The sequence below is a fragment of the Nematostella vectensis genome, chromosome 11, assembly GCF_932526225.1.
Source record: "Nematostella vectensis chromosome 11, jaNemVect1.1, whole genome shotgun sequence".
NCBI classification, from domain to species: Eukaryota; Metazoa; Cnidaria; class Anthozoa; order Actiniaria; family Edwardsiidae; genus Nematostella; species Nematostella vectensis.
Window position 1 is genome coordinate 11,174,907 of NC_064044.1, and position 27,150 is coordinate 11,202,056.

Sequence of the window (27,150 nt, forward strand, 5' to 3'; positions counted from 1 at the left end):
CCACAACGTGATTTGAAAACGCAACCTTCTGATCTGGAGTGAGAAGCGCTACCATTGCGCCACGGAGTCAACTGTGGTTAGCATTTTAAAAATCTTCTTATCTGACGCGCTACCATTGCGCCACGGAGTCAACAGTGCTAAGCATGTTGCAGATTTGTTACGTATTTAGATTATTGGTGAATTAGAAAAAGGAAAACAGAAACTGACCCTGACGTGATTTGAACACGCAACCTTCTGATCTGGAGTCAGACGCGCTACCATTGCGCCATGGAGTCAACCCTGCTAAGCATGTTGCAATTTTGTTACCTTTTCAGAATTTTAGTGATTTAGAAAATCGAAAATAGAAACTGACCCCGACGAGATTTGAAAACGCAACCTTCTGATCTGGAGTGAGAAGCGCTACCATTGCGCTAAGGAGTCAACGGTGGTTACCATTTTAAAAATCTTTTTATCTGCTCACAATTTGGATGAGCATAGAAAAAGGAAAATAGAAACTGACCCCGACAAGATTTGAACACGCAACCTTCTGATCTGGAGTCGTACGCGCTACCATTGCGCCACGGAGTCAACTGTAATACGCATTTTGCAGACTTGTTACGTATTTAGAATTTTGGTGAATTGGAGAAAAGAAAACAGAAACTGACCCCGACGTGATTTGAACACGCAACCTTCTGATCTGGAGTAAGAGGCGCTACCATTGCGACACGGAGTAAACTGTGGTTAGCATTTTAAAAATCTTTTTCTCTGACGCGCTACCATTGCGCCACGGAGTCAACTGTGCTAAGCATTTTGCAGATTTGTTATGTATTTAGAATTTTGGTGAATTAGAAAAAGAAAAAAAAAGAAACTGACCGCGACGTGATTTGAAAACGCAACCTTCTGATCTGGAGTGCGAAGCGCTACAATTGCCCCACGAAGTCAACTGTGGTTAGCACTGTAAAAATCTTTTTCTCTGACGCGCTACCATTGCGCCACGGAGTCAACTGTGCTAAGCATGTTGCAAATTTGTTATGTATTTAGAATTTTGGTGAATTAGAAAAAGAAAAAAAAGAAACTGACCCCGACTTGATTTGAACACGCAAACTTCTGATCTGGAGTCAGACGCGCTACGGAGTCAACCCTGCTAAGCATGTTGCAATTTTGTTACCTTTTCAGAATTTTAGTGATTTAGAAAATCGAAAACAGAAACTGACCCCGACGTGATTTGAAAACACAACCTTCTGATCTGGAGTGAGAAGCGCAACCATTGCGCCACGGAGTCAACGGTTGTTACCATTTTAAAAATCTTTTTATCTGCTCAGAATTTGGATGAGCATAGAAAAAGGAAAATAGATACTGACCCCTACGTGATTTGAAAACACAACCTTCTGATCTGGAGTGAGAAGCGCAACCATTGCGCCACGGAGTCAACGGTTGTTACCATTTTAAAAATCTTTTTATCTGCTCAGAATTTGGATGAGCATAGAAAAAGGAAAATAGATACTGACCCCTACGTGATTTGAACACGCAACCTTCTGATCAGGAGTCAGACGCGCTACCATTGTGCCACGGAATCAACTGTGCTAAGCATTTTGCAGATTTGTTACGTATTTAGAATTTTGGTGAATTGGAAAAAAGAAAACAGAAACTGACCCCGACGTGATTTAAACACGCAACCTTCTGATCTGGAGTCAGACGCGCTACCATTGCGCCACGGAGTCAACTGTGCTAAGCAAATCGAAAACAGAAACTGACCACGACGTGATTTGAAAACGCAACCTTCTGATCTGGAGTGCGAAGCGCTACTATTGCGCCACGGAGTCAACGGTGTTTACCATTTTAAAAATATTTTTATCTGCTCAGAATTTGGATGAGCATAGACAAAGGAAAATAGAAACTGACCCCGACGTGATTTGAACACGCAACCTTCTGCTCTGGAGTCAGACGCGCTACCATTGCGCCACGGAGTCAACTGTGCTAAGCATTTTGCAGATTTGTTACGTATTTAGAATTTTGGTGAATTGGAAAAAAGAAAACAGAGACTGACCCCGACGTGATTTAAACACGCAACCTTCTGATCTGGAGTCAGACGCGCTACCATTGCGCCACGGAGTCAACTGTGCTAAGCAATTCGAAAACAGAAACTGACCACGACGTGATTTGAAAACGCAACCTTCTGATCTGGAGTGCGAAGCGCTACTATTGCGCCACGGAGTCAACGGTGTTTACCATTTTAAAAATATTTTTATCTGCTCAGAATTTGGATGAGCATAGAAAAAGGAAAATAGAAACTGACCCCGACGTGATTTGAACACGCAACCTTCTGATCTGGAGTCAGACGCGCTACCATTGCGCCACGGAGTCAACTGTGCTAAGCATTTTGCAGATTTGTTACGTATTTAGAATTTTGGTGAATTGGAAAAAAGAAAACAGAAACTGACCCCGACGTAATTTGAACACGCAACCTTCTGATCTGGAGTCAGACGCGCTACCATTGCGCCACGGAGTCAACAGTGCTAAGCATGTTGCAGATTTGTTACGTATTTAGATTATTGGTGAATTAGAAAAAGGAAAACAAAAACTGACCCTGACGTGATTTGAACACGCAACCTTCTGATCTGGAGTCAGACGCGCTACCATTGCGCCATGGAGTCAACCCTGCTAAGCATGTTGCAATTTTGTTACCTTTTCAGAATTTTAGTGATTTAGAAAATCGAAAATAGAAACTGACCCCGACGTGATTTGAAAACGCAACCTTCTGATCTGGAGTGAGAAGCGCTACCATTGCGCCAAGGAGTCAACGGTGGTTACCATTATAAAAATCTTTTTATCTGCTCACAATTTGGATGAGCATAGAAAAAGGAAAATAGAAACTGACCCCGACGTGATTTGAACACGCAACCTTCTGATCTGGAGTCGTACGCGCTACCATTGCGCCACGGAGTCAACTGTAATACGCATTTTGCAGACTTGTTACGTATTTAGAATTTTGGTGAATTGGAAAAAAGAAAACAGAAACTGACCCCGACGTGATTTGAACACGCAACCTTCTGATCTGGAGTAAGAGGCGCTACCATTGCGACACGGAGTAAACTGTGGTTAGCATTTTAAAAATCTTTTTCTCTGACGCGCTACCATTGCGCCACGGAGTCAACTGTGCTAAGCATTTTGCAGATTTGTTATGTATTTAGAATTTTGGTGAATTAGAAAAAGAAAAAAAAAGAAACTGACCGCGACGTGATTTGAAAACGCAACCTTCTGATCTGGAGTGAGAAGCACTACCATTGCGCCACGGAGTCAACTGTGGTTAGCATTTTAAAAATCTTTTTACCTGCTCAGAATTTGGATAAGCATAGAAAAAGGAAAATAGAAACTGACCCCGACGTGATTTGAACACGCAACCTTCTGATCTGGAGTCAGACGCGCTACCATTGCGCCACGGAGTCAACTGTGCTAAGCATTTTGCAGATTTGTTACGTATTTAGAATTTTGGTGAATTTGAAAAAAGAAAACAGAAACTGACCCCGACGTGATTTGAACACGCAACCTTCTCATCTGGAGTAAGATGCGGTACCATTGCGACACGGAGTCACCCCTGCTAAGCATGTTGCAATTTTGTTACCTTTTCAGAATTTTTGTGATTTAGAAAATCGAAAACAGAAAATGACCCCGACGTGATTTGAAAACGCAACCTTCTGATCTGGAGTGAGAATCGCTACCATTGCCCCACTGAGTCAACTGTGGTTAGCATTTTAAAAATCTTTTTATCTGACGCGCTACCATTGCGCCACGGAGTCAACCGTGCTAAGAATGTTGAAGATTTGTTAGGTATTTAGAATTTTGGTGAATTAGAAAAACGAAAACAGAAACTGACCCCGACGTGATTTGAAAAAGCAACCTTCTGATCTGGAGTCAGACGCGCTACCATTGCGCCACGGAGTCAACAGTGCTAAGCATGTTGCATGTTTGTTACCAATTCAGAATTTTGGTGAATTAGAAAATCGAAAACAGAAACTGACCGCGACGTGATTTGAACACGCAACCTTCTGATCTGTAGTGAGAAGCGCTACCATTGCGCCACGGAGTCAACTGTTGTTAGCATTTTAAACATTTTTTTATCTGCTCAGAATTTGGATGAGCATAGAAAAAGGAAAAAAGAAACTGACCCCGACGTGATTTGAACACGCAACCTTCTGATCTGGAGTCAGAGGCGCTACCATTGCGCCACGGAGTTAACTGTGGTTAGCATTTTAAAAATCTTTTTCTCTGACGCGCTACCATTGCGCCACGGAGTCAACTGTGCTAAGCATTTTGCAGATTTGTTATGTATTTAGAATTTTGCTGAATTAGAAAAAGAAAAAAAAAGAAACTGACCCCGACGTGATTTGAACACCCAACCTTCTGATCTGGAGTCAGACGCGCTACCATTGCGCCACGGAGTCAACAGTGGTTACCATTTTAAAAATATTCTTATCTGCTCAGAGTTTGGATGAGCATAGAAAAAGGAAAATAGAAACTGACCCCGACGTGATTTGAACACGCAACCTTCTGATCAGGAGTCAGACGCGCTACCATTGTGCCACGGAATCAACTGTGCTAAGCATTTTGCAGATTTGTTACGTATTTAGAATTTTGGTGAATTGGAAAAAAGAAAACAGAAACTGACCCCGACGTGATTTAAACACGCAACCTTCTGATCTGGAGTCAGACGCGCTACCATTGCGCCACGGAGTCAACTGTGCTAAGCAAATCGAAAACAGAAACTGACCACGACGTGATTTGAAAACGCAACCTTCTGATCTGGAGTGCGAAGCGCTACTATTGCGCCACGGAGTCAACGGTGTTTACCATTTTAAAAATATTTTTATCTGCTCAGAATTTGGATGAGCATAGACAAAGGAAAATAGAAACTGACCCCGACGTGATTTGAACACGCAACCTTCTGCTCTGGAGTCAGACGCGCTACCATTGCGCCACGGAGTCAACTGTGCTAAGCATTTTGCAGATTTGTTACGTATTTAGAATTTTGGTGAATTGGAAAAAAGAAAACAGAAACTGACCCCGACGTGATTTAAACACGCAACCTTCTGATCTGGAGTCAGACGCGCTACCATTGCGCCACGGAGTCAACTGTGCTAAGCAAATCGAAAACAGAAACTGACCACGACGTGATTTGAAAACGCAACCTTCTGATCTGGAGTGCGAAGCGCTACTATTGCGCCACGGAGTCAACGGTGTTTACCATTTTAAAAATATTTTTATCTGCTCAGAATTTGGATGAGCATAGAAAAAGGAAAATAGAAACTGACCCCGACGTGATTTGAACACGCAACCTTCTGATCTGGAGTCAGACGCGCTACCATTGCGCCACGGAGTCAACTGTGCTAAGCATTTTGCCGATTTGTTACGTATTTAGAATTTTGGTGAATTGGAAAAAAGAAAACAGAAACTGACCCCGACGTAATTTGAACACGCAACCTTCTGATCTGGAGTCAGACGCGCTACCATTGCGCCACGGAGTCAACTGTGGTTAGCATCTTAAAAGTCTTTTTCTCTGACGCGCTACCATTGCGCCACGGAGTCAACCGTGCTAAGCATTTTGCTGATTTGTTATGTATTTAGAATTTTGGTGAATTAGAAAAAGAAAAAAAAAAGAAACTGACCCCGACGTGATTTGAAAACGCAACCTTTTTATCTGGAGTCAAACGCGCAACCATTGCGCCACGGAGTCAACTGTGCTAAGCAAATCGAAAACAGAAACTGACAACGACGTGATTTGAAAACGCAACCTTCTGATCTGGAGTGAGAAGCGCTACCATTGCGCCACGGAGTCAACTGTGGTTAGCATTTTAAAAATCTTCTTATCTGACGCGCTACCATTGCGCCACGGAGTCAACAGTGCTAAGAATGTTGCAGATTTGTTACGTATTTAGATTATTGGTGAATTAGAAAAAGGAAAACAGAAACTGACCCTGACGTGATTTGAACACGCAACCTTCTGATCTGGAGTCAAACGCGCTACCATTGCGCCATGGATTCTACCCTGCTAAGCATGTTGCAATTCTGTTACCTTTTCAGATTTTTAGTGATTTAGAAAATCTAAAATAGAAACTGACCCCGACGTGATTTGAAAACGCAACCTTCGGATCTGGAGTGAGAAGCGCTACCATTGCGCCAAGGAGTCAACGGTGGTTACCATTTTAAAAAGCTTTTTATCTGCTCACAATTTGGATGAGCATAGAAAAAGGAAAATAGAAATTGACCCCGACGTGATTTGAACACGCAACCTTCTGATCTGGAGTCGTACGCGCTACCATTGCGCCACGGAGTCAACTGTGATACGCATTTTGCAGACTTGTTACGTATTTAGAATTTTGGTGAATTGGAAAAAAGAAAACAGAAACTGACCCCGACGTGATTTGAACACGCAACCTTCTGATCTGGAGTAAGAGGCGCTACCATTGCGACACGGAGTAAACTGTGGTTAGCATTTTAAAAATCTTTTTCTCTGACGCGCTACCATTGCGCCACGGAGTCAACTGTGCTAAGCATTTTGCAGATTTGTTATGTATTTAGAATTTTGGTGAATTAGAAAAAGAAAAAAAAAAAGAAACTGACCGCGACGTGATTTGAAAACGCAACCTTCTGATCTGGAGTGAGAAGCACTACCATTGCGCCACGGAGTCAACTGTGGTTAGCATTTTAAAAATCTTTTTACCTGCTCAGAATTTGGATGAGCATAGAAAAAGGAAAATAGAAACTGACCCCGACGTGATTTGAACACGCAACCTTCTGATCTGGAGTGAGAATCGCTACCATTGCCCCACTGAGTCAACTGTGGTTAGCATTTTAAAAATCTTTTTATCTGACGCGCTACCATTGCGCCACGGAGTCAACCGTGCTAAGAATGTTGCAGATTTGTTAGGTATTTAGAATTTTGGTGAATTAGAAAAACGAAAACAGAAACTGACCCCGACGTGATTTGAACACGCAACCTTCTGATCTGGAGTCAGACGCGCTACCATTGCGCCACGGAGTCAACAGTGCTAAGCATGTTGCATGTTTGTTACCAATTCAGAATTTTGGTGAATTAGAAAATCGAAAACAGAAACTGACCGCGACGTGATTTGAACACGCAACCTTCTGATCTGTAGTGAGAAGCTCTACCATTGCGCCACGGAGTCAACTGTTGTTAGCATTTTAAACATTTTTTTCTCTGACGCGCTACCATTGCGCCACGGAGTCAACTGTGCTAAGCATTTTGCAGATTTGTTATGTATTTAGAATTTTGCTGAATTAGAAAAAGAAAAAAAAAAGAAACTGACCCCGACGTGATTTGAACACCCAACCTTCTGATCTGGAGTCAGACGCGCTACCATTGCGCCACGGACTCAACAGTGGTTACCATTTTAAAAATATTTTTATCTGCTCAGAGTTTGGATGAGCATAGAAAAAGGAAAATAGAAACTGACCCCGACGTGATTTGAACACGTAACCTTCTGATCTGGAGTCAGACGCGCTACCATTGTGCCACGGAATCAACTGTGCTAAGCATTTTGCAGATTTGTTACGTATTTAGAATTTTGCTGAATTGGAAAAAAGAAAACAGAAACTGACCCCGACGTGATTTAAACACGCAACCTTCTGATCTGGAGTCAGACGCGCTACCATTGCGCCACGGAGTCAACTGTGCTAGACAAATCGAAAACAGAAACTGACCACGACGTGATTTGAAAACGCAACCTTCTGATCTGGAGTGCGAAGCGCTACTATTGCGCCACGGAGTCAACGGTGTTTACCATTTTAAAAATATTTTTATCTGCTCAGAATTTGGATGAGCATAGACAAAGGAAAATAGAAACTGACCCCGACGTGATTTGAACACGCAACCTTCTGATCTGGAGTCAGACGCGCTACCATTGCGCCACGGAGTCAACTGTGCTAAGCATTTTGCAGATTTGTTACGTATTTAGAATTTTGGTGAATTGGAAAAAAGAAAACAGAAACTGACCCCGACGTGATTTGAACACGCAACCTTCTGATCTGGAGTCAGACGCGCTACCATTGCGCCACGGAGTCAACTGTGCTAAGCAAATCGAAAACAGAAACTGACCACGACGTGATTTGTAAACGCAACCTTCTGATCTGGAGTGCGAAGCGCTAATATTGCGCCACGGAGTCAACGGTGTTTACCATTTTAAAAATATTTTTATCTGCTCAGAATTTGGATGAGCATAGAAAAAGGAAAATAGAAACTGACCCCGACGTGATTTGAACACGCAACCTTCTGATCTGGAGTCAGACGCGCTACCATTGCGCCACGGAGTCAACTGTGCTAAGCATTTTGCAGATTTGTTACGTATTTAGAATTTTGGTGAATTGGAAAAAAGAAAACAGAAACTGACCCCGACGTGATTTGAACACGCAACCTTCTGATCTGGAGTCAGAGGCGCTACCATTGCGCCACGGAGTAAACTGTGGTTAGCATTTTAAAAATCTTTTTCTCTGACGCGCTACCATTGCGCCACGAAGTCAACTGTGCTAAGCATTTTGCAGATTTGTTATGTATTTAGAATTTTGCTGAATTAGAAAAAGAAAAAAAAAAGAAACTGACCCCGACGTGATTTGAACACCCAACCTTCTGATCTGGAGTCAGACGCGCTACCATTGCGCCACGGAGTCAACAGTGGTTACCATTTTAAAAATATTCTTATCTGCTCAGAGTTTGGATGAGCATAGAAAAAGGAAAATAGAAACTGACCCCGACGTGATTTGAACACGCAACCTTCTGATCTGGAGTCAGACGCGCTACCATTGTGCCACGGAATCAACTGTGCTAAGCATTTTGCAGATTTGTTACGTATTTAGAATTTTGGTGAATTGGAAAAAAGAAAACAGAAACTGACCCCGACGTGATTTAAACACGCAACCTTCTGATCTGGAGTCAGACGCGCTACCATTGCGCCACGGAGTCAACTGTGCTAAGCAAATCGAAAACAGAAACTGACCACGACGTGATTTGAAAACGCAACCTTCTGATCTGGAGTGCGAAGCGCTACTATTGCGCCACGGAGTCAACGGTGTTTACCATTTTAAAAATATTTTTATCTGCTCAGAATTTGGATGAGCATAGACAAAGGAAAATAGAAACTGACCCCGACGTGATTTGAACACGCAACCTTCTGCTCTGGAGTCAGACGCGCTACCATTGCGCCACGGAGTCAACTGTGCTAAGCATTTTGCAGAATTGTTACGTATTTAGAATTTTGGTGAATTGGAAAAAAGAAAACAGAAACTGACCCCGACGTGATTTGAACACGCAACCTTCTGATCTGGAGTCAGACGCGCTACCATTGCGCCACGGAGTCAACTGTGCTAAGCAAATCGAAAACAGAAACTGACCACGACGTGATTTGAAAACGCAACCTTCTGATCTGGAGTGCGAAGCGCTTCTATTGCGCCACGGAGTCAACGGTGTTTACCATTTTAAAAATATTTTTATCTGCTCACAATTTGGATGAGCATAGAAAAAGGAAAATAGAAACTGACCCCGACGTGATTTGAACACGCAACCTTCTGATCTGGAGTCGTACGCGCTACCATTGCGGCACGGAGTCAACTGTGATACGCATTTTGCAGACTTGTTACGTATTTAGAATTTTGGTGAATTGGAAAAAAGAAAACAGAAACTGACCCCGACGTGATTTGAACACGCAACCTTCTGATCTGGAGTCAGACGCGCTACCATTGCGCCACGTAGTCAACAGTGCTAAGCATGTTGCAATTTTGTTGCCTTTTCAGAATTTTGGTGATTTAGAAAATCGAAAACAGAAACTGACCCCGACGTGATTTGAACACGCAACCTTCTGATCTGGAGTCAGACCCGGTACCATTGCCCCACGGAGTCACCGCTGCTAAGCATGTTGCAATTTTGTTACCTTTTCAGAATTTTTGTGATTTAGAAAATCGGAAACAGAAACTGACCCCGACGTGATTTGAAAACGTAACCTTCTGATCTGGAGTCAGACGCGGTACCATTGCGCCACGGAGTCAACCGTGCTAAGCATGTTGCAGATTTGTTACGTATTTAGAATTTTGGTGAATTAGAAAAACGAAAACAGAAACTGACCCCGACGTGATTTGAACACGCAACCTTCTGATCTGGAGTCAGACGCGCTACCATTGCGCCACGTAGTCAACAGTGCTAAGCATGTTGCAATTTTGTTGCCTTTTCAGAATTTTGGTGATTTAGAAAATCGAAAACAGAAACTGACCCCGACGTGATTTGAACACGCAACCTTCTGATCTGGAGTCAGACCCGGTACCATTGCGCCACGTAGTCAACAGTGCTAAGCATGTTGCAATTTTGTTGCCTTTTCAGAATTTTTGTGATTTAGAAAATCGGAAACAGAAACTGACCCCGACGTGATTTGAAAACGCAACCTTCTGATCTGGAGTCAGACGCGGTACCATTGCGCCACGGAGTCAACAGTGCTAAGCATGTTGCATGTTTGTTACCAATTCAGAATTTTGGTGAATTAGAAAATCGAAAACAAAAACTGACCACGACGTGATTTGAAAACGCAACCTTCTGATCTGGAGTAAGAAGCGCTACCATTGCGCCACGGAGTCAACGGTGGTTATTATTTTAAAAATATTTTTATCTGCTCAGAATTTGGATGAGCATAGACAAAGGAAAATAGAAACTGACCCCGACGACATTTGAACACGCAACCTTCTGCTCTGGAGTCAGACGCGCTACCATTGCGCCACGGAGTCAACTGTTCTAAGCATTTTGCAGATTTGTTACGTATTTAGAATTTTGGTGAATTGGAAAAAAGAAAACAGAAACTGACCCCGACGTGATTTGAAAATGCAACCTTCTGATCTGTAGTGAGAAGCGCTACCATTGCGCCACGGAGTCAACTGTGGTTAGCATTTTAAAAATCTTTTTATCTGCTCAGAATTTGGATGAGCATAGAAAAAGGAAAAAAGAAACTGACCCCGACGTGATTTGAACACGCAACCTTCTGATCTGGAGTAAGAGGCGCTACCATTGCGCCACGGAGTAAACTGTGGTTAGCATTTTAAAAATCTTTTTCTCTGACGCGCTACCATTGCGCCACGGAGTCAACTGTGCTAAGCATTTTGCCGATTTGTTATGTATTTAGAATTTTGGTGAATTAGAAAAAGAAAAAAAAAGAAACTGACCGCGACGTGATTTGAAAACGCAACCTTCTGATCTGGAGTGAGAAGCGCTACCATTGCGCCACGGAGTCAACTGTGGTTAGCATTTTAAAAATCTTCTTACCTGCTCAGAATTTGGATGAGCATAGAAAAAGGAAAAAAGAAACTGACCCCGACATGGTTTGAACTCGCAACCTTCTGATATGGAGTCAGACGCACTACCATTGCGCCACGGAGTCAACTGTGCTAAGCATTTTGTCGATTTGTTATGTATTTAGAATTTTGGTGAATTAGAAAAAGAAAAAAAAAGAAACTGACCGCGACGTGATTTGAAAACGCAACCTTCTGATCTGGAGTGAGAAGCGCTACCATTGCGCCACGGAGTCAACTGTGGTTAGCATTTTAAAAATCTTCTTACCTGCTCAGAATTTGGATGAGCATAGAAAAAGGAAAAAAGAAACTGACCCCGACATGGTTTGAACTCGCAACCTTCTGATATGGAGTCAGACGCACTACCATTGCACCACGGAGTCAACCGTGCTAAGCATGTTGCAGATTTGTTACGTATTTAGAATTTTGGTGAATTAGAAAAACGAAAACAGAAACTGACCCCGACGTGATTTGAAAACGCAACCTTCTGATCTGGAGTGAGAATCGCTACCATTGCGCCACGGAGTCAACTGTGGTTAGCATTTTAAAAATCTTTCTATCTGACGCGCTACCATTGCGCCACGGAGTCAACCGTGCTAAGCATGTTGCAGATTTGTTACGTATTTAGATTATTGGTGAATTAGAAAAAGGAAAACAGAAACTGACCCCGACGTGATATTAACACGCAACCTTCTGATCTGGAGTCACACGCGCTACCATTGCGCCACGGAGTCAACAGTGCTAAGCATGTTGCATGTTTGTTACCAATTCAGAATTTTGGTGAATTAGAAAATCGAAAACAGAAACTGACCGCGACGTGATTTGAAAACGCAACCTTCTGATCTGAAGTGAGAAGCGCTACCATTGCGCCACGGAGTCAACTGTGGTTAGCATTTTAAAAATCTTCTTACCTGCTCAGAATTTGGATGAGCATAGAAAAAGGAAAAAAGAAACTGACCCCGACATGGTTTGAACACGCAACCTTCTGATATGGAGTCAGACGCGCTACCATTGCGCCACGGAGTCAACAGTGCTAAGCATGTTGCATGTTTGTTACCAATTCAGAATTTTGGTGAATTAGAAAAAGGAAAACAGAAACTGACAACGACGTGATTTGAAAACGCAACCTTCTGATCTGGAGTGAGAATCGCTACCATTGCGCCACGGAGTCAACTGTGCTAAGCATTTTGCAGATTTGTTACGTATTTAGAATTTTGGTGAATTGGAAAAAAGAAAACAGAAACTGACCCCGACGTAATTTGAACACGCAACCTTCTGATCTGGAGTAAGAGGCGCTACCATTGCGACACGGAGTAAACTGTGGTTATCATGTTGCAATTTTGTTACCTTTTCAGAATTTTGGTGATTTAGAAAATCGAAAACAGAAACTGACCCCGACGTGATTTGAACACGCAACCTTCTGATCTGAAGTGAGAAGCGCTACCATTGCGCCACGGAGTCAACTGTGGTTATCATTTTAAAAATCTTTCTATCTGACGCGCTACCATTGCGCCACGGTGTCAACCGTGCTAAGCATGTTGCAGATTTGTTACGTATTTAGATTATTGGTGAATTAGAAAAAGGAAAACAGAAACTGACCCCGACGTGATATTAACACGCAACCTTCTGATCTGGAGTCACACGCGCTACCATTGCGCCACGGAGTCAACAGTGCTAAGCATGTTGCATGTTTGTTACCAATTCAGAATTTTGGTGAATTAGAAAATCGAAAACAGAAACTGACCGCGACGTTATTTGAAAACGCAACCTTCTGATCTGAAGTGAGAAGCGCTACCATTGCGCCACGGAGTCAACTGTGGTTAGCATTTTAAAAATCTTCTTACCTGCTCAGAATTTGGATGAGCATAGAAAAAGGAAAAAAGAAACTGACCCCGACATGGTTTGAACACGCAACCTTCTGATATGGAGTCAGACGCGCTACCATTGCGCCACGGAGTCAACTGTGCTAAGCATTTTGCAGATTTGTTACGTATTTAGAATTTTGGTGAATTAGAAAAACGAAAACAGAAACTGACCACGACGTGATTTGAAAACGCAACCTTCTGATCTGGAGTGAGAATCGCTACAATTGCGCCACGGAGTCAACTGTGGTTAGCATTTTAAAAATCTTTCTATCTGACGCGCTACCATTGCGCCACGGAGTCAACCGTGCTAAGCATGTTGCAGATTTATTACGTATTTAGATTATTGGTGAATTAGAAAAAGGAAAACAGAAACTGACCCCGACGTGATATTAACACGCAACCTTCTGATCTGGAGTCAGACGCGCTACCATTGCGCCACGGAGTCAACAGTGCTAAGCATGTTGCATGTTTGTTACCAATTAAGAATTTTGGTGAATTAGAAAATCGAAAACAGAAACTGACCGCGACGTTATTTGAAAACGCAACCTTCTGATCTGGAGTGAGAAGCGCTACCATTGCGCCACGGAGTCAACTGTGGTTAGCATTTTAAAAATCTTCTTACCTGCTCAGAATTTGGATGAGCATAGAAAAAGGAAAAAAGAAACTGACCCCGACGTGGTTTGAACACGCAACCTTCTGATATGGAGTCAGACGCGCTACCATTGCGCCACGGAGTCAACAGTGCTAAGCACGTTGCATGTTTGTTACCAATTCAGAATTTTGGTGAATTAGAAAAAGGAAAACAGAAACTGACCCCGACGTGATTTGAAAACGCAACCTTCTGATCTGGAGTGAGAATCGCTACCATTGCCCCACGGAGTAAACTGTGGTTAGCATTTTAAAAATCTTTTTATCTGACGCGCTACCATTGCGCCACGGAGTCAACCGTGCTAAGCATGTTGCAGATTTGTTACGTATTTAGAATATTGGTGAATTATAAAAAGGAAAACAGAAAGTGACCCCGACGTGATTTGAACACACAACCTTCTGATCTGGAGTCAGACGCGCTACCATTGCGCCACGGAGTCAACAGTGCTAAGCATGCTGCAGATTTGTTACCAATTCAGAATTTTGGTGACTTAGAAAATCGAAAACAAAAACTGACCACGACGTGATTTGAAAACGCAACCTTCTGATCTGGAGTGAGAAGCGCTACCATTGCACCACGGAGTCAACGGTGGTTACCATTTTAATAATATTTTTATCTGCTCAGAATTTGGATGAGCATAGAAAAAGGAAAATAGAAACTGACCCAGACGTGATTTGAAAACGCAACCTTCTGATCTGGAGTCAGACGCGCTACCATTGCGCCACGGAGTCAACAGTGCTAAGCATGTTGCATGTTTGTTACCAATTCAGAATTTTGGTGAATTAGAAAATCGAAAACAGAAACTGACCCCGACGTGATTTGAACATGCAACCTTCTGATCTGGAGTCAGACGCGCTACCATTGCGCCACGGAGTCAACTGTGCTAAGCATTTTGCAGATTTGTTACGTATTTAGAATTTTGGTGAATTGGAAAAAAGAAAACAGAAACTGATCCCGACGTGATTTGAACACGCAACCTTCTGATCTGGAGTCAGACGCGGTACCATTGTGCCACGGAGACACCCCTGCTAAGCATGTTGCAATTTTGTTACCTTTTCAAAATTTTGGTGATTTAGAAAATCGAAAACAGAAACTGACCCCGACGTGATTTGAACACGCAACCTTCTGATCTGGAGTCAGACGCGGTACCATTGCCCCACGGAGTCACCCCTGCTAAGCATGTTGCAATTTTGTTACCTTTTCAGAATTTTTGTGATTTAGAAAATCAAAAACAGAAACTGACCCCGACGTGATTTGAAAACGCAACCTTCTGATCTGGAGTCAGACGCGGTACCATTGCGCCACGGAGTCACCCCTGCTAAGCATGTTGCAATTTTGTTACCTTTTCAGAATTTTGGTGATTTAGAAAATCGAAAACAGAAACTGGCCCCGACGTGATTTGAAAACGCAACCTTCTGATCTGGAGTGAGAATCGCTACCATTGTCCCACTGATCAACTGTGGTTAGCATTTTAAAAATCTTTTTATCTGACGCACTATCATTGCACCACGGAGTCAACCGTGCTAAGCATGTTGCATAATTGTTACGTATTTAGATTATTGGTGAATTAGAAAAAGGAAAACAGAAACTGACCCCGACGTGATATTAACACGCAACCTTCTGATCTGGAGTCAGACGCGCTACCATTGCGCCACGGAGTCAACAGTGCTAAGCATGTTGCATGTTTGTTACCAATTCAGAATTTTGGTGAATTAGAAAATCGAAAACAGAAACTGACCGCGACGTTATTTGAAAACGCAACCTTCTGATCTGGAGTGAGAAGCGCTACCATTGCGCCACGGAGTCAACCGTGGTTACCATTTTAAAAATCTTTTTATCTGCTCAGAATTTGGATGAGCATAGAAAAAGAAAAATAGAAACTGACCCCGACGTGATTTGAACACGCAACCTTCTGATCTGGAGTCAGACGCGGTACCATTGCGCCACGGAGTCACCCCTGCTAAGCATGTTGCAATTTTGTTACCTTTTCAGAATTTTTGTGATTTAGAAAATCGAAAACAGAAACTGACCCCGACGTGATTTGAAAACGCAACCTTCTGATCTGGAGTGAGAATCGCTACCATTGCCCAACTTAGTCAACTGTGGTTAGCATTTTAAAAATCTTTTTATCTGACGCACTACCATTGCGCCACGGAGTCAACCGTGCTAAGCATGTTGCAGATTTGTTACGTATTTAGAATTTTGGGGAATTAAAAAAAAGAAATCAAAAACTGACCCCGACGTGATTTGAACACGCAACCTTTTTATCTGGAGTCAAACGCGCAACCATTGCGCCACGGAGTCAACTGTGCTAAGCAAATCGAAAACAGAAACTGACCACGACGTGATTTGAAAACGCAACCTTCTGATCTGGAGTGCGAAGCGCTACAATTGCCCCACGGAGTCAACTGTGGTTAGCATTTTAAAAATCTTTTTATCTGACGCGCTACCATTGCGCCACGGAGTCAACCGTGCTAAGCATGTTGCAGATTTGTTACGTATTTAGAATATTGGTGAATTAGAAAAAGGAAAACAGAAACTGACCCCGACGTGATTTGAACACGCAACCTTCTGATCTGGAGTCTGACGCGCTACCATTGCGCCACGGAGTCAACAGTGCTAAGCATGCTGCAGATTTGTTACCAATTCAGAATTTTGGTGAATTAGAAAATCAAAAACAAAAACTGACCACGACGTGATTTGAAAACGCAACCTTCTGATCTGGAGTGAGAAGCGCTACCATTGCACCACGGAGTCAACGGTGGTTACCATTTCAAAAATATTTTTATCTGCTCAGAATTTGGATGAGCATAGAAAAAGGAAAATAGAAACTGACCCCGAAGTGATTTGAACATGCAACCTTCTGATCTGGAGTCAGACGCGCTACCATTGCGCCACGGAGTCAACTGTGCTAAGCATTTTGCAGATTTGTTACGTATTTAGAATTTTGGTGAATTGGAAAAAATAAAACAGAAACTGATCCCGACGTGATTTGAACACTCAACCTTCTGATCTGGAGTCAGACGCGGTACCATTGTGCCACGGAGTCAACCCTGCTAAGCATGGTGCAATTTTGTTAACTTTTCAGAATTTTGGTGATTTAGAAAATCGAAAACAGAAACTGACCCCGACGTGATTTGAACACGCAACCTTCTGATCTGGAGTCAGACGCGGTATCATTGCCCCACGGAGTCACCCCTGCTAAGCATGTTGCAATTTTGTTACCTTTTCAGAATTTTTGTGATTTAGAAAATCGAAAACAGAAACTGACCCCGACGTGATTTGAAAACGCAACCTTCTGATCTGGAGTCAGACGCGGTACCATTGCGCCACGGAGTCACCCCTGCTAAGTATGTTGCAATTTTGTTACCTTTTCAGAATTTTGGTGATTTAGAAAATCGAAAACAGAAACTGACCCCGACGTGATTTGAAAACGCAACCTTCTGATCTGGAGTGAGAATCGCTACCATTGTCCCACTGATCAACTGTGGTTAGCATTTTAAAAATCTTTTTATCTGACGCACTACCATTGCACCACGGAGTCAACCGTGCTAAGCATGTTGCAGATTTGTTACGTATTTAGAATTTTGGTGAATTAGAAAAACGAAAACAGAAACTGACCCCGACGTGATTTGAAAACGCAACCTTCTGATCTGGAGTGAGAATCGCTACAATTGCGCCACGGAGTCAACTGTGGTTAGCATTTTAAAAATCTTTCTATCTGACGCGCTACCATTGCGCCACGGAGTCAACCGTGCTAAGCATGTTGCAGATTTGTTACGTATTTAGATTATTGGTGAATTAGAAAAAGGAAAACAGAAACTGACCCCGACGTGATATTAACACGCAACCTTCTGATCTGGAGTCAGACGCGCTACCATTGCGCCACGGAGTCAACAGTGCTAAGCATGTTGCATGTTTGTTACCAATTAAGAATTTTGGTGAATTAGAAAATCGAAAACAGAAACTGACCGCGACGTTATTTGAAAACGCAACCTTCTGATCTGGAGTGAGAAGCGCTACCATTGCGCCACGGAGTCAACTGTGGTTAGCATTTTAAAAATCTTCTTACCTGCTCAGAATTTGGATGAGCATAGAAAAAGGAAAAAAGAAACTGACCCCGACGTGGTTTGAACACGCAACCTTCTGATATGGAGTCAGACGCGCTACCATTGCGTTAAAGAGTCAACAGTGCTAAGCACGTTGCATGTTTGTTACCAATTCAGAATTTTGGTGAATTAGAAAAAGGAAAACAGAAACTGACCCCGACGTGATTTGAAAACGCAACCTTCTGATCTGGAGTGAGAATCGCTACCATTGCCCCACGGAGTAAACTGTGGTTAGCATTTTAAAAATCTTTTTATCTGACACGCTACCATTGCACCACGGAGTCAACCGTGCTAAGCATGTTGCAGATTTGTTACGTATTTAGAATATTGGTGAATTAGAAAAAGGAAAACAGAAACTGACCCCGACGTGATTTGAACACGCAACCTTCTGATCTGGAGTCAGACGCGCTACCATTGCGCCACGGAGTCAACAGTGCTAAGCATGCTGCAGATTTGTTACCAATTCAGAATTTTGGTGAATTAGAAAATCGAAAACAAAAACTGACCACGACGTGATTTGAAAACGCAACCTTCTGATCTGGAGTGAGAAGCGCTACCATTGCACCACGGAGTCAACGGTGGTTAACATTTTAAAAATATTTTTATCTGCTCAGAATTTGGATGAGCATAGAAAAAGGAAAATAGAAACTGACCCCGACGTGATTTGAACATGCAACCTTCTGATCTGGAGTCAGACGCGCTACCATTGTTCCACGGAGTCAACTGTGCTAAGCATTTTGCAGATTTGTTTTGTATTTAGAATTTTGGTGAATTGGAAAAAAGAAAACAGAAACTGATCCCGACGTGATTTGAACACTCAACCTTCTGATCTGGAGTCATACGCGGTACCATTGTGCCACGGAGTCAACCCTGCTAAGCATGTTGCAATTTTGTTACATTTTCAGAATTTTGGTGATTTAGAAAATCGAAAACAGAAACTGACCCCGACGTGATTTGAACACGCAACCTTCTAATCTGGAGTCAGACGCGGTACCATTGCCCCACGGAGTCACCCCTGCTAAGCATGTTGCAATTTTGTTACCTTTTCAGAATTTTGGTGATTTAGAAAATCGAAAACAGAAACTGACCCCGACGTGATTTGAAAACGCAACCTTCTGATCTGGATTGAGAATCGCTACCATTGTCCCACTGATCAACTGTTTTTAGCATTTTAAAAATCTTTTTATCTGACGCACTACCATTGCACCACGGAGTCAACCGTGCTAAGCATGTTGCAGATTTGTTACGTATTTAGAATTTTGGTGAATTAGAAAAACGAAAACAGAAACTGACCCCGACGTGATTTGAAAACGCAACCTTCTGATCTGGAGTGAGAATCGCTACCATTGCGCCACGGAGTCAACTGTGGTTAGCATTTTAAAAATCTTTCTATCTGACGCGCTACCATTGCGCCACGGAGTCAACCGTGCTAAGCATGTTGCAGATTTGTTACATATTTAGATTATTGGTGAATTAGAAAAAGGAAAACAGAAACTGACCCCGACGTGATATTAACACGCAACCTTCTGATCTGGAGTCAGACGCGCTACCATTGCGCCACGGAGTCAACAGTGCTAAGCATGTTGCATGTTTGTTACCAATTCAGTATTTTGATGAATTAGAAAATCGAAAACAGAAACTGACCGCGACGTTATTTGAAAACGCAACCTTCTGATCTGGAGTGAGAAGCGCTACCATTGCGCCACGGAGTCAACTGTGGTTAGCATTTTAAAAATCTTCTTACCTGCTCAGAATTTGGATGAGCATAGAAAAAGGAAAAAAGAAACTGACCCCGACGTGGTTTGATTACGCAACCTTCTGATCTGGAGTCAGAGGCGCTACCATTGCGCCACGGAGTAAACTGTGGTTAGCATTTTAAAAATCTTTTTTTCTGACGCGCTACCATTGCGCCACGGAGTCAACCGTGCTAAGCATGTTGCAGATTTGTTACGTAATTAGAATATTGGTGAATTAGGAAAAGGAAATCAGAAACTGACCCCGACGTGATTTGAACACGCAACCTTCTGATATGGAGTCAGACGCGCTACCATTGCCCCACGGAGTAAACTGTGGTTAGCATTTTAAAAATCTTTTTATCTGACGCGCTACCATTGCGCCACGGAGTCAACCGTGCTAAGCATGTTGCATGTTTGTTAGCAATTCAGAATTTTGGTGAATTAGAAAAAGGAAAACAGAAACTGACCCCGACGTGATTTGAAAACGCAACCTTCTGATCTGGAGTGAGAATCGCTACCATTGCCCCACGGAGTAAACTGTGGTTAGCATTTTAAAAATCTTTTTATCTGACGCGCTACCATTGCGCCACGGAGTCAACAGTGCTAAGCATGTTGCATGTTTGTTAGCAATTCAGAATTTTGGTGAATTAGAAAAAGGAAAACAGAAACTGACCCCGACGTGATTTGAAAACGCAACCTTCTGATCTGGAGTGAGAATCGCTACCATTGCCCCACGGAGTAAACTGTGGTTAGCATTTTAAAAATCTTTTTATCTGACGCGCTACCATTGCGCCACGGAGTCAACCGTGCTAAGCATGTTGCAGATTTGTTACGTATTTAGAATATTGGTGAATTATAAAAAGGAAAACAGAAACTGACCCCGACGTGATTTGAACACACAACCTTCTGATCTGGAGTCAGACGCGCTACCATTGCGCCACGGAGTCAACAGTGCTAAGCATGCTGCAGATTTGTTACCAATTCAGAATTTTGGTGACTTAGAAAATCGAAAACAAAAACTGACCACGACGTGATTTGAAAACGCAACCTTCTGATCTGGAGTGAGAAGCGCTACCATTGCACCACGGAGTCAACGGTGGTTACCATTTTAATAATATTTTTATCTGCTCAGAATTTGGATGAGCATAGAAAAAGGAAAATAGAAACTGACCCAGACGTGATTTGAAAACGCAACCTTCTGATCTGGAGTCAGACGCGCTACCATTGCGCCACGGAGTCAACAGTGCTAAGCATGTTGCATGTTTGTTACCAATTCAGAATTTTGGTGAATTAGAAAATCGAAAACAGAAACTGACCGCGACGTTATTTGAAAACGCAACCTTCTGATCTGGAGTGAGAAGCGCTACCATTGCGCCACGGAGTCAACGGTGGTTACCATTTTAAAAATCTTTTTATCTGCTCAGAATTTGGATGAGCATAGAAAAAGAAAAATAGAAACTGACCCCGACGTGATTTGAACACGCAACCTTCTGATCTGGAGTCAGACGCGGTACCATTGCGCCACGGAGTCACCCCTGCTAAGCAAGTTGCAATTTTGTTACCTTTTCAGAATTTTTGTGATTTAGAAAATCGAAAACAGAAACTGACCCCGACGTGATTTGAAAACGCAACCTTCTGATCTGGAGTGAGAATCGCTACCATTGCCCAACTTAGTCAACTGTGGTTAGCATTTTAAAAATCTTTTTATCTGACGCACTACCATTGCGCCACGGAGTCAACCGTGCTAAGCATGTTGCAGATTTGTTACGTATTTAGAATTTTGGTTAATTGAAAAAAAGAAACCAAAAACTGACCCCGACGTGATTTGAACACGCAACCTTTTTATCTGGAGTCAAACGCGCAACCATTGCGCCACGGAGTCAACTGTGCTAAGCAAATCGAAAACAGAAACTGACCACGACGTGATTTGAAAACGCAACCTTCTTATCTGGAGTGCGAAGCGCTACAATTGCCCCACGGAGTCAACTGTGGTTAGCATTTTAAAAATCTTTTTATCTGACGCGCTACCATTGCGCCACGGAGTCAACCGTGCTAAGCATGTTGCAGATTTGTTACGTATTTAGAATATTGGTGAATTAGAAAAAGGAAAACAGAAACTGACCCCGACGTGATTTGAACACGCAACCTTCTGATCTGGAGTCAGACGCGCTACCATTGCGCCACGGAGTCAACAGTGCTAAGCATGCTGCAGATTTGTTACCAATTCAGACTTTTGGTGAATTAGAAAATCGAAAACAAAAACTGACCACGACGTGATTTGAAAACGCAACCTTCTGATCTGGAGTGAGAAGCGCTACCATTGCACCACGGAGTCAACGGTGGTTACCATTTTAAAAATATTTTTATCTGCTCAGAATTTGGATGAGCATAGAAAAAGGAAAATAGAAACTGACCCCTACGTGATTTGAACATGCAACCTTCTGATCTGGAGTCAGACGCGCTACCATTGCGCCACGGAGTCAACTGTTCTAAGCATTTTGCAGATTTGTTACGTATTTAGAATTTTGGTGAATTGGAAAAAAGAAAACAGAAACTGATCCCGACGTGATTTGAACACTCAACCTTCTGATCTGGAGTCAGACGCGGTACCATTGTGCCACGGAGTTAACCCTGCTAAGCATGTTGCAATTTTGTTACCTTTTCAGAATTTTGGTGATTTAGAAAATCGAAAACAGAAACTGACCCCGACGTGCTTTGAACACGCAACCTTCTGATCTGGAGTCAGACGCGGTACCATTGCCCCACGGAGTCACCCCTGCTAAGCATGTTGCAATTTTGTTACCTTTTCAGAATTTTTGTGATTTAGAAAATCGAAAACAGAAACTGACCCCGACGTGATTTGAAAACGCAACCTTCTGATCTGGAGTCAGACGCGGTACCATTGCGCCACGGAGTCACCCCTGCTAAGCATGTTGCAATTTTGTTACCTTTTCCGAATTTTGGTGATTTAGAAAATCGAAAACAGAAACTGACCCCGACGTGATTTGAAAACGCAACCTTCTGATCTGGAGTGAGAATCGCTACCATTGTCCCACTGATCATTTGTGGTTAGCATTTTAAAAATCTTTTTATCTGACGCACTACCATTGCACCACGAAGTCAACCGTGCTAAGCATGTTGCAGATTTGTTACGAATTTAGAATTTTGGTGAATTAGAAAAACGAAAACAGAAACTGACCCCGACGTGATTTGAAAACGCAACCTTCTGATCTAAAGTGAGAATCGCTACCATTGCGCCACGGAGTCAACTGTGGTTAGCATTTTAAAAATCTTTCTATCTGACGCGCTACCATTGCGCCACGGAGTCAACCGTGCTAAGCATGTTGCAGATTTGTTACGTATTTAGATTATTGGTGAATTAGAAAAAGGAAAACAGAAACTGACCCCGACGTGATATTAACACGCAACCTTCTGATCTGGAGTCAGACGCGCTACCATTGCGCCACGGAGTCAACAGTGCTAAGCATGTTGCATGTTTGTTACCAATTCAGAATTTTGGTGAATTAGAAAATCGAAAACAGAAACTGACCGCGACGTTATTTGAAAACGCAACCTTCTGATCTGGAGTGAGAAGCGCTACCATTGCGCCACGGAGTCAACTGTGGTTAGCATTTTAAAAATCTTCTTACCTGCTCAGAATTTGGATGAGCATAGAAAAAGGAAAAAAGAAACTGACCCCGACGTGGTTTGAACACGCAACCTTCTGATATGGAGTCAGAATCGCTACCATTGCGCCACGGAGTAAACTGTGGTTAGCATTTTAAAAATCTTTTTATCTGACGCGCTACCATTGCGCCACGGAGTCAACCGTGCTAAGCATGTTGCAGATTAGTTACGTAATTAGAATATTGGTGAATTAGGAAAAGGAAATCAGAAACTGACCCCGACGTGATTTGAACACGCAACCTTCTGATATGGAGTCAGACGCGCTACCATTGCGCCACGGAGTCAACAGTCCTAATCATGTTGCATGTTTGTTTTCAATTCAGAATTTTGGTGAATTAGAAAAAGGAAAACAGAAACTGACGCCGACGTGATTTGAAAACGCAACCTTCTGATCTGGAGTGAGAATCGCTACCATTGCCCCACGGAGTAAACTGTGGTTAGCATTTTAAAAATCTTTTTATCTGACGCGCTACCATTGCGCCACGGAGTCAACCGTGCTAAGCATGTTGCAGATTTGTTACGTATTTAGAATATTGGTGAATTAGAAAAAGGAAAACAGAAACTGACCCCGACGTGATTTGAACACGCAACCTTCTGATCTGGAGTCAGACGCGCTACCATTGCGCCACGGAGTCAACAGTGCTAAGCATGCTGCAGATTTGTTAACAATTCAGAATTTTGGTGAATTAGAAAATCGAAAACAAAAACTGACCACGACGTGATTTGAAAACGCAACCTTCTGATCTGGAGTGAGAAGCGCTACCATTGCACCACGGAGTCAACGGTGGTTACCATTTTAAAAATATTTTTATCTGCTCAGAATTTGGATGAGCATAGAAAAAGGAAAATAGAAACTGACCCCGACGTGATTTGAACATGCAACCTTCTGATCTGGAGTCAGACGCGCTACCATTGCGCCACGGAGTCAACTGTGCTAAGCATTTTGCAGATTTGTTACGTATTTAGAATTTTGGTGAATTGGAAAAAAGAAAACAGAAACTGATCCCGACGTGATTTGAACACTCAACCTTCTGATCTGGAGTCAGACGCGGTACCATTGTGCCACGGAGTCAACCCTGCTAAGCATGTTGCAATTTTGTTACCTTTTTAGAATTTTGGTGATTTAGAAAATCGAAAACAGAAACTGACCCCGACGTGATTTGAACACGCAACCTTCTGATCTGGAGTCAGACGCGGTACCATTGCCCCACGGAGTCACCCCTGCTAAGCATGTTGCAATTTTGTTACCTTTTCAGAATTTTTGTGATTTAGAAAATCGAAAACAGAAACTGACCCCGACGCGATTTGAACACGCAACCTTCTGATCTGGAGTCACACGCGGTACCATTGCCCCACGGAGTCACCCCTGCTAAGCATGTTGCAATTTTGTTACATTTTCAGAATTTTTGTGATTTAGAAAATCGAAAACAGAAACTGACCCCGACGTGATTTGAAAACGCAACCTTCTGATCTGGAGTCACACGCGGTACCATTGCCCCACGGAGTCACCCCTGCTAAGCATGTTGTAATTTTGTTACCTTTTCAGAATTTTTGTGATTTAGAAAATCGAAAACAGAAACTGACCCCGACGTGATTTGAAAACGCAACCTTCTGATCTGGAGTCAGACGCGGTACCATTGCGCCACGGAGTCACCCCTGCTAAGCATGTTGCAATTTTGTTACCTTTTCAGAATTTTGGTGATTTAGAAAATCGAAAACAGAAACTTACCCCGACGTGATTTGAAAACGCAACCTTCTGATCTGGAGTGAGAATCGCTACCATTGTCCCACTGATCAACTGTGGTTAGCATTTTAAAAATCTTTTTATCTGACGCACTACCATTGCACCACGGAGTCAACCGTGCTAAGCATGTTGCAGATTTGTTACGTATTTAGAATTTTGGTGAATTAGAAAAACGAAAACAGAAACTGACCCCGACGTGATTTGAAAACGCAACCTTCTGATCTGGAGTCAGACGCGCTACCATTGCGCCACGGAGTCAACAGTGCTAAGCATGTTGCATGTTTGTTACCAATTCAGAATTTTGGTGAATTAGAAAATCGAAAACAGAAACTGACCGCGACGTTATTTGAAAACGCAACCTTCTGATCTGGAGTGAGAAGCGCTACCATTGCGCCACGGAGTCAACGGTGGTTACCATTTTAAAAATCTTTTTATCTGCTCAGAATTTGGATGAGCATAGAAAAAGAAAAATAGAAACTGACCCCGACGTGATTTGAACACGCAACCTTCTGATCTGGAGTCAGACGCGGTACCATTGCGCCACGGAGTCACCCCTGCTAAGCATGTTGCAATTTTGTTACCTTTTCAGAATTTTTGTGATTTAGAAAATCGAAAACAGAAACTGACCCCGACGTGATTTGAAAACGCAACCTTCTGATCTGGAGTGAGAATCGCTACCATTGCCCAACTTAGTCAACTGTGGTTAGCATTTTAAAAATCTTTTTATCTGACGCACTACCATTGCGCCACGGAGTCAACCGTGCTAAGCATGTTGCAGATTTGTTACGTATTTAGAATTTTGGTTAATTGAAAAAAAGAAACCAAAAACTGACCCCGACGTGATTTGAACACGCAACCTTTTTATCTGGAGTCAAACGCGCAACCATTGCGCCACGGAGTCAACTGTGCTAAGCAAATCGAAAACAGAAACTGACCACGACGTGATTTGAAAACGCAATCTTCTTATCTGGAGTGCGAAGCGCTACAATTGCCCCACGGAGTCAACTGTGGTTAGCATTTTAAAAATCTTTTTATCTGACGCGCTACCATTGCGCCACGGAGTCAACCGTGCTAAGCATGTTGCAGATTTGTTACGTATTTAGAATATTGGTGAATTAGAAAAAGGAAAACAGAAACTGACCCCGACGTGATTTGAACACGCAACCTTCTGATCTGGAGTCAGACGCGCTACCATTGCGCCACGGAGTCAACAGTGCTAAGGATGCTGCAGATTTGTTACCAATTCAGAATTTTGGTGAATTAGAAAATCGAAAACAAAAACTGACCACGACGTGATTTGAAAACGCAACCTTCTGATCTGGAGTGAGAAGCGCTACCATTGCACCACGGAGTCAACGGTGGTTACCATTTTAAAAATATTTTTATCTGCTCAGAATTTGGATGAGCATAGAAAAAGGAAAATAGAAACTGACCCCGACGTGATTTGAACATGCAACCTTCTGATCTGGAGTCAGACGCGCTACCATTGCGCCACGGAGTCAACTGTTCTAAGCATTTTGCAGATTTGTTACGTATTTAGAATTTTGGTGAATTGGAAAAAAGAAAACAGAAACTGATCCCGACGTGATTTGAACACTCAACCTTCTGATCTGGAGTCAGACGCGGTACCATTGTGCCACAGAGTTAACCCTGCTAAGCATGTTGCAATTTTGTTACCTTTTCAGAATTTTGGTGATTTAGAAAATCGAAAACAGAAACTGACCCCGACGTGCTTTGAACACGCAACCTTCTGATCTGGAGTCAGACGCGGTACCATTGCCCCACGGAGTCACCCCTGCTAAGCATGTTGCAATTTTGTTACCTTTTCAGAATTTTTGTGATTTAGAAAATCGAAAACAGAAACTGACCCCGACGTGATTTGAAAACGCAACCTTCTGATCTGGAGTCAGACGCGGTACCATTGCGCCACGGAGTCACCCCTGCTAAGCATGTTGCAATTTTGTTACCTTTTCCGAATTTTGGTGATTTAGAAAATCGAAAACAGAAACTGACCCCGACGTGATTTGAAAACGCAACCATCTGA

At 42.7% G+C, this 27,150-nt stretch overlaps 47 non-coding genes across 47 annotated transcripts; all 47 read right to left on the reverse strand.

Moving 5' to 3' along the window:
• Window positions 1–1,483: 1,483 nt before the first annotated feature.
• On the reverse strand, window positions 1,484–1,555 carry Trnar-ccu. Its single transcript has one exon. It is a non-coding gene; the product is annotated as a tRNA-Arg (tRNA).
• A 73-nt stretch (window positions 1,556–1,628) lies between these two features.
• Trnaw-cca lies at window positions 1,629–1,700 on the reverse strand. The gene has a single exon. It is a non-coding gene; the product is annotated as a tRNA-Trp (tRNA).
• A 177-nt stretch (window positions 1,701–1,877) lies between these two features.
• Trnaw-cca lies at window positions 1,878–1,949 on the reverse strand. Its single transcript has one exon. It is a non-coding gene; the product is annotated as a tRNA-Trp (tRNA).
• A 73-nt stretch (window positions 1,950–2,022) lies between these two features.
• Trnaw-cca lies at window positions 2,023–2,094 on the reverse strand. The gene has a single exon. It is a non-coding gene; the product is annotated as a tRNA-Trp (tRNA).
• Window positions 2,095–2,271: 177 nt separating this feature from the next.
• On the reverse strand, window positions 2,272–2,343 carry Trnaw-cca. Its single transcript has one exon. It is a non-coding gene; the product is annotated as a tRNA-Trp (tRNA).
• Window positions 2,344–2,416: 73 nt separating this feature from the next.
• On the reverse strand, window positions 2,417–2,488 carry Trnaw-cca. The gene has a single exon. It is a non-coding gene; the product is annotated as a tRNA-Trp (tRNA).
• An 865-nt stretch (window positions 2,489–3,353) lies between these two features.
• Window positions 3,354–3,425, reverse strand: Trnaw-cca. The gene has a single exon. It is a non-coding gene; the product is annotated as a tRNA-Trp (tRNA).
• Window positions 3,426–3,994: 569 nt separating this feature from the next.
• Trnac-aca lies at window positions 3,995–4,066 on the reverse strand. The gene has a single exon. It is a non-coding gene; the product is annotated as a tRNA-Cys (tRNA).
• Window positions 4,067–4,141: 75 nt separating this feature from the next.
• On the reverse strand, window positions 4,142–4,213 carry Trnaw-cca. The gene has a single exon. It is a non-coding gene; the product is annotated as a tRNA-Trp (tRNA).
• Window positions 4,214–4,349: 136 nt separating this feature from the next.
• On the reverse strand, window positions 4,350–4,421 carry Trnaw-cca. Its single transcript has one exon. It is a non-coding gene; the product is annotated as a tRNA-Trp (tRNA).
• Window positions 4,422–4,496: 75 nt separating this feature from the next.
• Trnar-ccu lies at window positions 4,497–4,568 on the reverse strand. Its single transcript has one exon. It is a non-coding gene; the product is annotated as a tRNA-Arg (tRNA).
• A 73-nt stretch (window positions 4,569–4,641) lies between these two features.
• On the reverse strand, window positions 4,642–4,713 carry Trnaw-cca. Its single transcript has one exon. It is a non-coding gene; the product is annotated as a tRNA-Trp (tRNA).
• A 177-nt stretch (window positions 4,714–4,890) lies between these two features.
• Trnaw-cca lies at window positions 4,891–4,962 on the reverse strand. Its single transcript has one exon. It is a non-coding gene; the product is annotated as a tRNA-Trp (tRNA).
• A 73-nt stretch (window positions 4,963–5,035) lies between these two features.
• Trnaw-cca lies at window positions 5,036–5,107 on the reverse strand. Its single transcript has one exon. It is a non-coding gene; the product is annotated as a tRNA-Trp (tRNA).
• A 177-nt stretch (window positions 5,108–5,284) lies between these two features.
• Window positions 5,285–5,356, reverse strand: Trnaw-cca. The gene has a single exon. It is a non-coding gene; the product is annotated as a tRNA-Trp (tRNA).
• A 73-nt stretch (window positions 5,357–5,429) lies between these two features.
• Trnaw-cca lies at window positions 5,430–5,501 on the reverse strand. Its single transcript has one exon. It is a non-coding gene; the product is annotated as a tRNA-Trp (tRNA).
• Window positions 5,502–6,946: 1,445 nt separating this feature from the next.
• Trnaw-cca lies at window positions 6,947–7,018 on the reverse strand. Its single transcript has one exon. It is a non-coding gene; the product is annotated as a tRNA-Trp (tRNA).
• A 429-nt stretch (window positions 7,019–7,447) lies between these two features.
• On the reverse strand, window positions 7,448–7,519 carry Trnaw-cca. The gene has a single exon. It is a non-coding gene; the product is annotated as a tRNA-Trp (tRNA).
• Window positions 7,520–7,592: 73 nt separating this feature from the next.
• On the reverse strand, window positions 7,593–7,664 carry Trnaw-cca. Its single transcript has one exon. It is a non-coding gene; the product is annotated as a tRNA-Trp (tRNA).
• A 177-nt stretch (window positions 7,665–7,841) lies between these two features.
• Trnaw-cca lies at window positions 7,842–7,913 on the reverse strand. Its single transcript has one exon. It is a non-coding gene; the product is annotated as a tRNA-Trp (tRNA).
• A 73-nt stretch (window positions 7,914–7,986) lies between these two features.
• Window positions 7,987–8,058, reverse strand: Trnaw-cca. Its single transcript has one exon. It is a non-coding gene; the product is annotated as a tRNA-Trp (tRNA).
• Window positions 8,059–8,235: 177 nt separating this feature from the next.
• Window positions 8,236–8,307, reverse strand: Trnaw-cca. Its single transcript has one exon. It is a non-coding gene; the product is annotated as a tRNA-Trp (tRNA).
• Window positions 8,308–8,589: 282 nt separating this feature from the next.
• Window positions 8,590–8,661, reverse strand: Trnaw-cca. Its single transcript has one exon. It is a non-coding gene; the product is annotated as a tRNA-Trp (tRNA).
• Window positions 8,662–8,736: 75 nt separating this feature from the next.
• Window positions 8,737–8,808, reverse strand: Trnaw-cca. The gene has a single exon. It is a non-coding gene; the product is annotated as a tRNA-Trp (tRNA).
• Window positions 8,809–8,881: 73 nt separating this feature from the next.
• On the reverse strand, window positions 8,882–8,953 carry Trnaw-cca. Its single transcript has one exon. It is a non-coding gene; the product is annotated as a tRNA-Trp (tRNA).
• Window positions 8,954–9,130: 177 nt separating this feature from the next.
• Window positions 9,131–9,202, reverse strand: Trnaw-cca. Its single transcript has one exon. It is a non-coding gene; the product is annotated as a tRNA-Trp (tRNA).
• Window positions 9,203–9,275: 73 nt separating this feature from the next.
• Trnaw-cca lies at window positions 9,276–9,347 on the reverse strand. Its single transcript has one exon. It is a non-coding gene; the product is annotated as a tRNA-Trp (tRNA).
• Window positions 9,348–9,669: 322 nt separating this feature from the next.
• Window positions 9,670–9,741, reverse strand: Trnaw-cca. Its single transcript has one exon. It is a non-coding gene; the product is annotated as a tRNA-Trp (tRNA).
• A 363-nt stretch (window positions 9,742–10,104) lies between these two features.
• Trnaw-cca lies at window positions 10,105–10,176 on the reverse strand. The gene has a single exon. It is a non-coding gene; the product is annotated as a tRNA-Trp (tRNA).
• A 2,094-nt stretch (window positions 10,177–12,270) lies between these two features.
• Trnaw-cca lies at window positions 12,271–12,342 on the reverse strand. Its single transcript has one exon. It is a non-coding gene; the product is annotated as a tRNA-Trp (tRNA).
• An 861-nt stretch (window positions 12,343–13,203) lies between these two features.
• Trnaw-cca lies at window positions 13,204–13,275 on the reverse strand. Its single transcript has one exon. It is a non-coding gene; the product is annotated as a tRNA-Trp (tRNA).
• Window positions 13,276–13,846: 571 nt separating this feature from the next.
• Trnaw-cca lies at window positions 13,847–13,918 on the reverse strand. The gene has a single exon. It is a non-coding gene; the product is annotated as a tRNA-Trp (tRNA).
• Window positions 13,919–14,197: 279 nt separating this feature from the next.
• Window positions 14,198–14,269, reverse strand: Trnaw-cca. The gene has a single exon. It is a non-coding gene; the product is annotated as a tRNA-Trp (tRNA).
• Window positions 14,270–14,634: 365 nt separating this feature from the next.
• On the reverse strand, window positions 14,635–14,706 carry Trnaw-cca. Its single transcript has one exon. It is a non-coding gene; the product is annotated as a tRNA-Trp (tRNA).
• A 1,005-nt stretch (window positions 14,707–15,711) lies between these two features.
• Window positions 15,712–15,783, reverse strand: Trnaw-cca. Its single transcript has one exon. It is a non-coding gene; the product is annotated as a tRNA-Trp (tRNA).
• A 587-nt stretch (window positions 15,784–16,370) lies between these two features.
• Trnaw-cca lies at window positions 16,371–16,442 on the reverse strand. Its single transcript has one exon. It is a non-coding gene; the product is annotated as a tRNA-Trp (tRNA).
• A 1,854-nt stretch (window positions 16,443–18,296) lies between these two features.
• Trnaw-cca lies at window positions 18,297–18,368 on the reverse strand. Its single transcript has one exon. It is a non-coding gene; the product is annotated as a tRNA-Trp (tRNA).
• Window positions 18,369–20,550: 2,182 nt separating this feature from the next.
• Trnaw-cca lies at window positions 20,551–20,622 on the reverse strand. Its single transcript has one exon. It is a non-coding gene; the product is annotated as a tRNA-Trp (tRNA).
• A 512-nt stretch (window positions 20,623–21,134) lies between these two features.
• Trnaw-cca lies at window positions 21,135–21,206 on the reverse strand. The gene has a single exon. It is a non-coding gene; the product is annotated as a tRNA-Trp (tRNA).
• A 587-nt stretch (window positions 21,207–21,793) lies between these two features.
• On the reverse strand, window positions 21,794–21,865 carry Trnaw-cca. Its single transcript has one exon. It is a non-coding gene; the product is annotated as a tRNA-Trp (tRNA).
• A 1,709-nt stretch (window positions 21,866–23,574) lies between these two features.
• Window positions 23,575–23,646, reverse strand: Trnaw-cca. Its single transcript has one exon. It is a non-coding gene; the product is annotated as a tRNA-Trp (tRNA).
• Window positions 23,647–23,925: 279 nt separating this feature from the next.
• On the reverse strand, window positions 23,926–23,997 carry Trnaw-cca. The gene has a single exon. It is a non-coding gene; the product is annotated as a tRNA-Trp (tRNA).
• Window positions 23,998–24,217: 220 nt separating this feature from the next.
• Trnaw-cca lies at window positions 24,218–24,289 on the reverse strand. Its single transcript has one exon. It is a non-coding gene; the product is annotated as a tRNA-Trp (tRNA).
• A 1,003-nt stretch (window positions 24,290–25,292) lies between these two features.
• On the reverse strand, window positions 25,293–25,364 carry Trnaw-cca. The gene has a single exon. It is a non-coding gene; the product is annotated as a tRNA-Trp (tRNA).
• Window positions 25,365–25,584: 220 nt separating this feature from the next.
• Trnaw-cca lies at window positions 25,585–25,656 on the reverse strand. Its single transcript has one exon. It is a non-coding gene; the product is annotated as a tRNA-Trp (tRNA).
• Window positions 25,657–26,243: 587 nt separating this feature from the next.
• On the reverse strand, window positions 26,244–26,315 carry Trnaw-cca. The gene has a single exon. It is a non-coding gene; the product is annotated as a tRNA-Trp (tRNA).
• Window positions 26,316–26,535: 220 nt separating this feature from the next.
• Trnaw-cca lies at window positions 26,536–26,607 on the reverse strand. Its single transcript has one exon. It is a non-coding gene; the product is annotated as a tRNA-Trp (tRNA).
• Window positions 26,608–27,150: the final 543 nt, after the last annotated feature.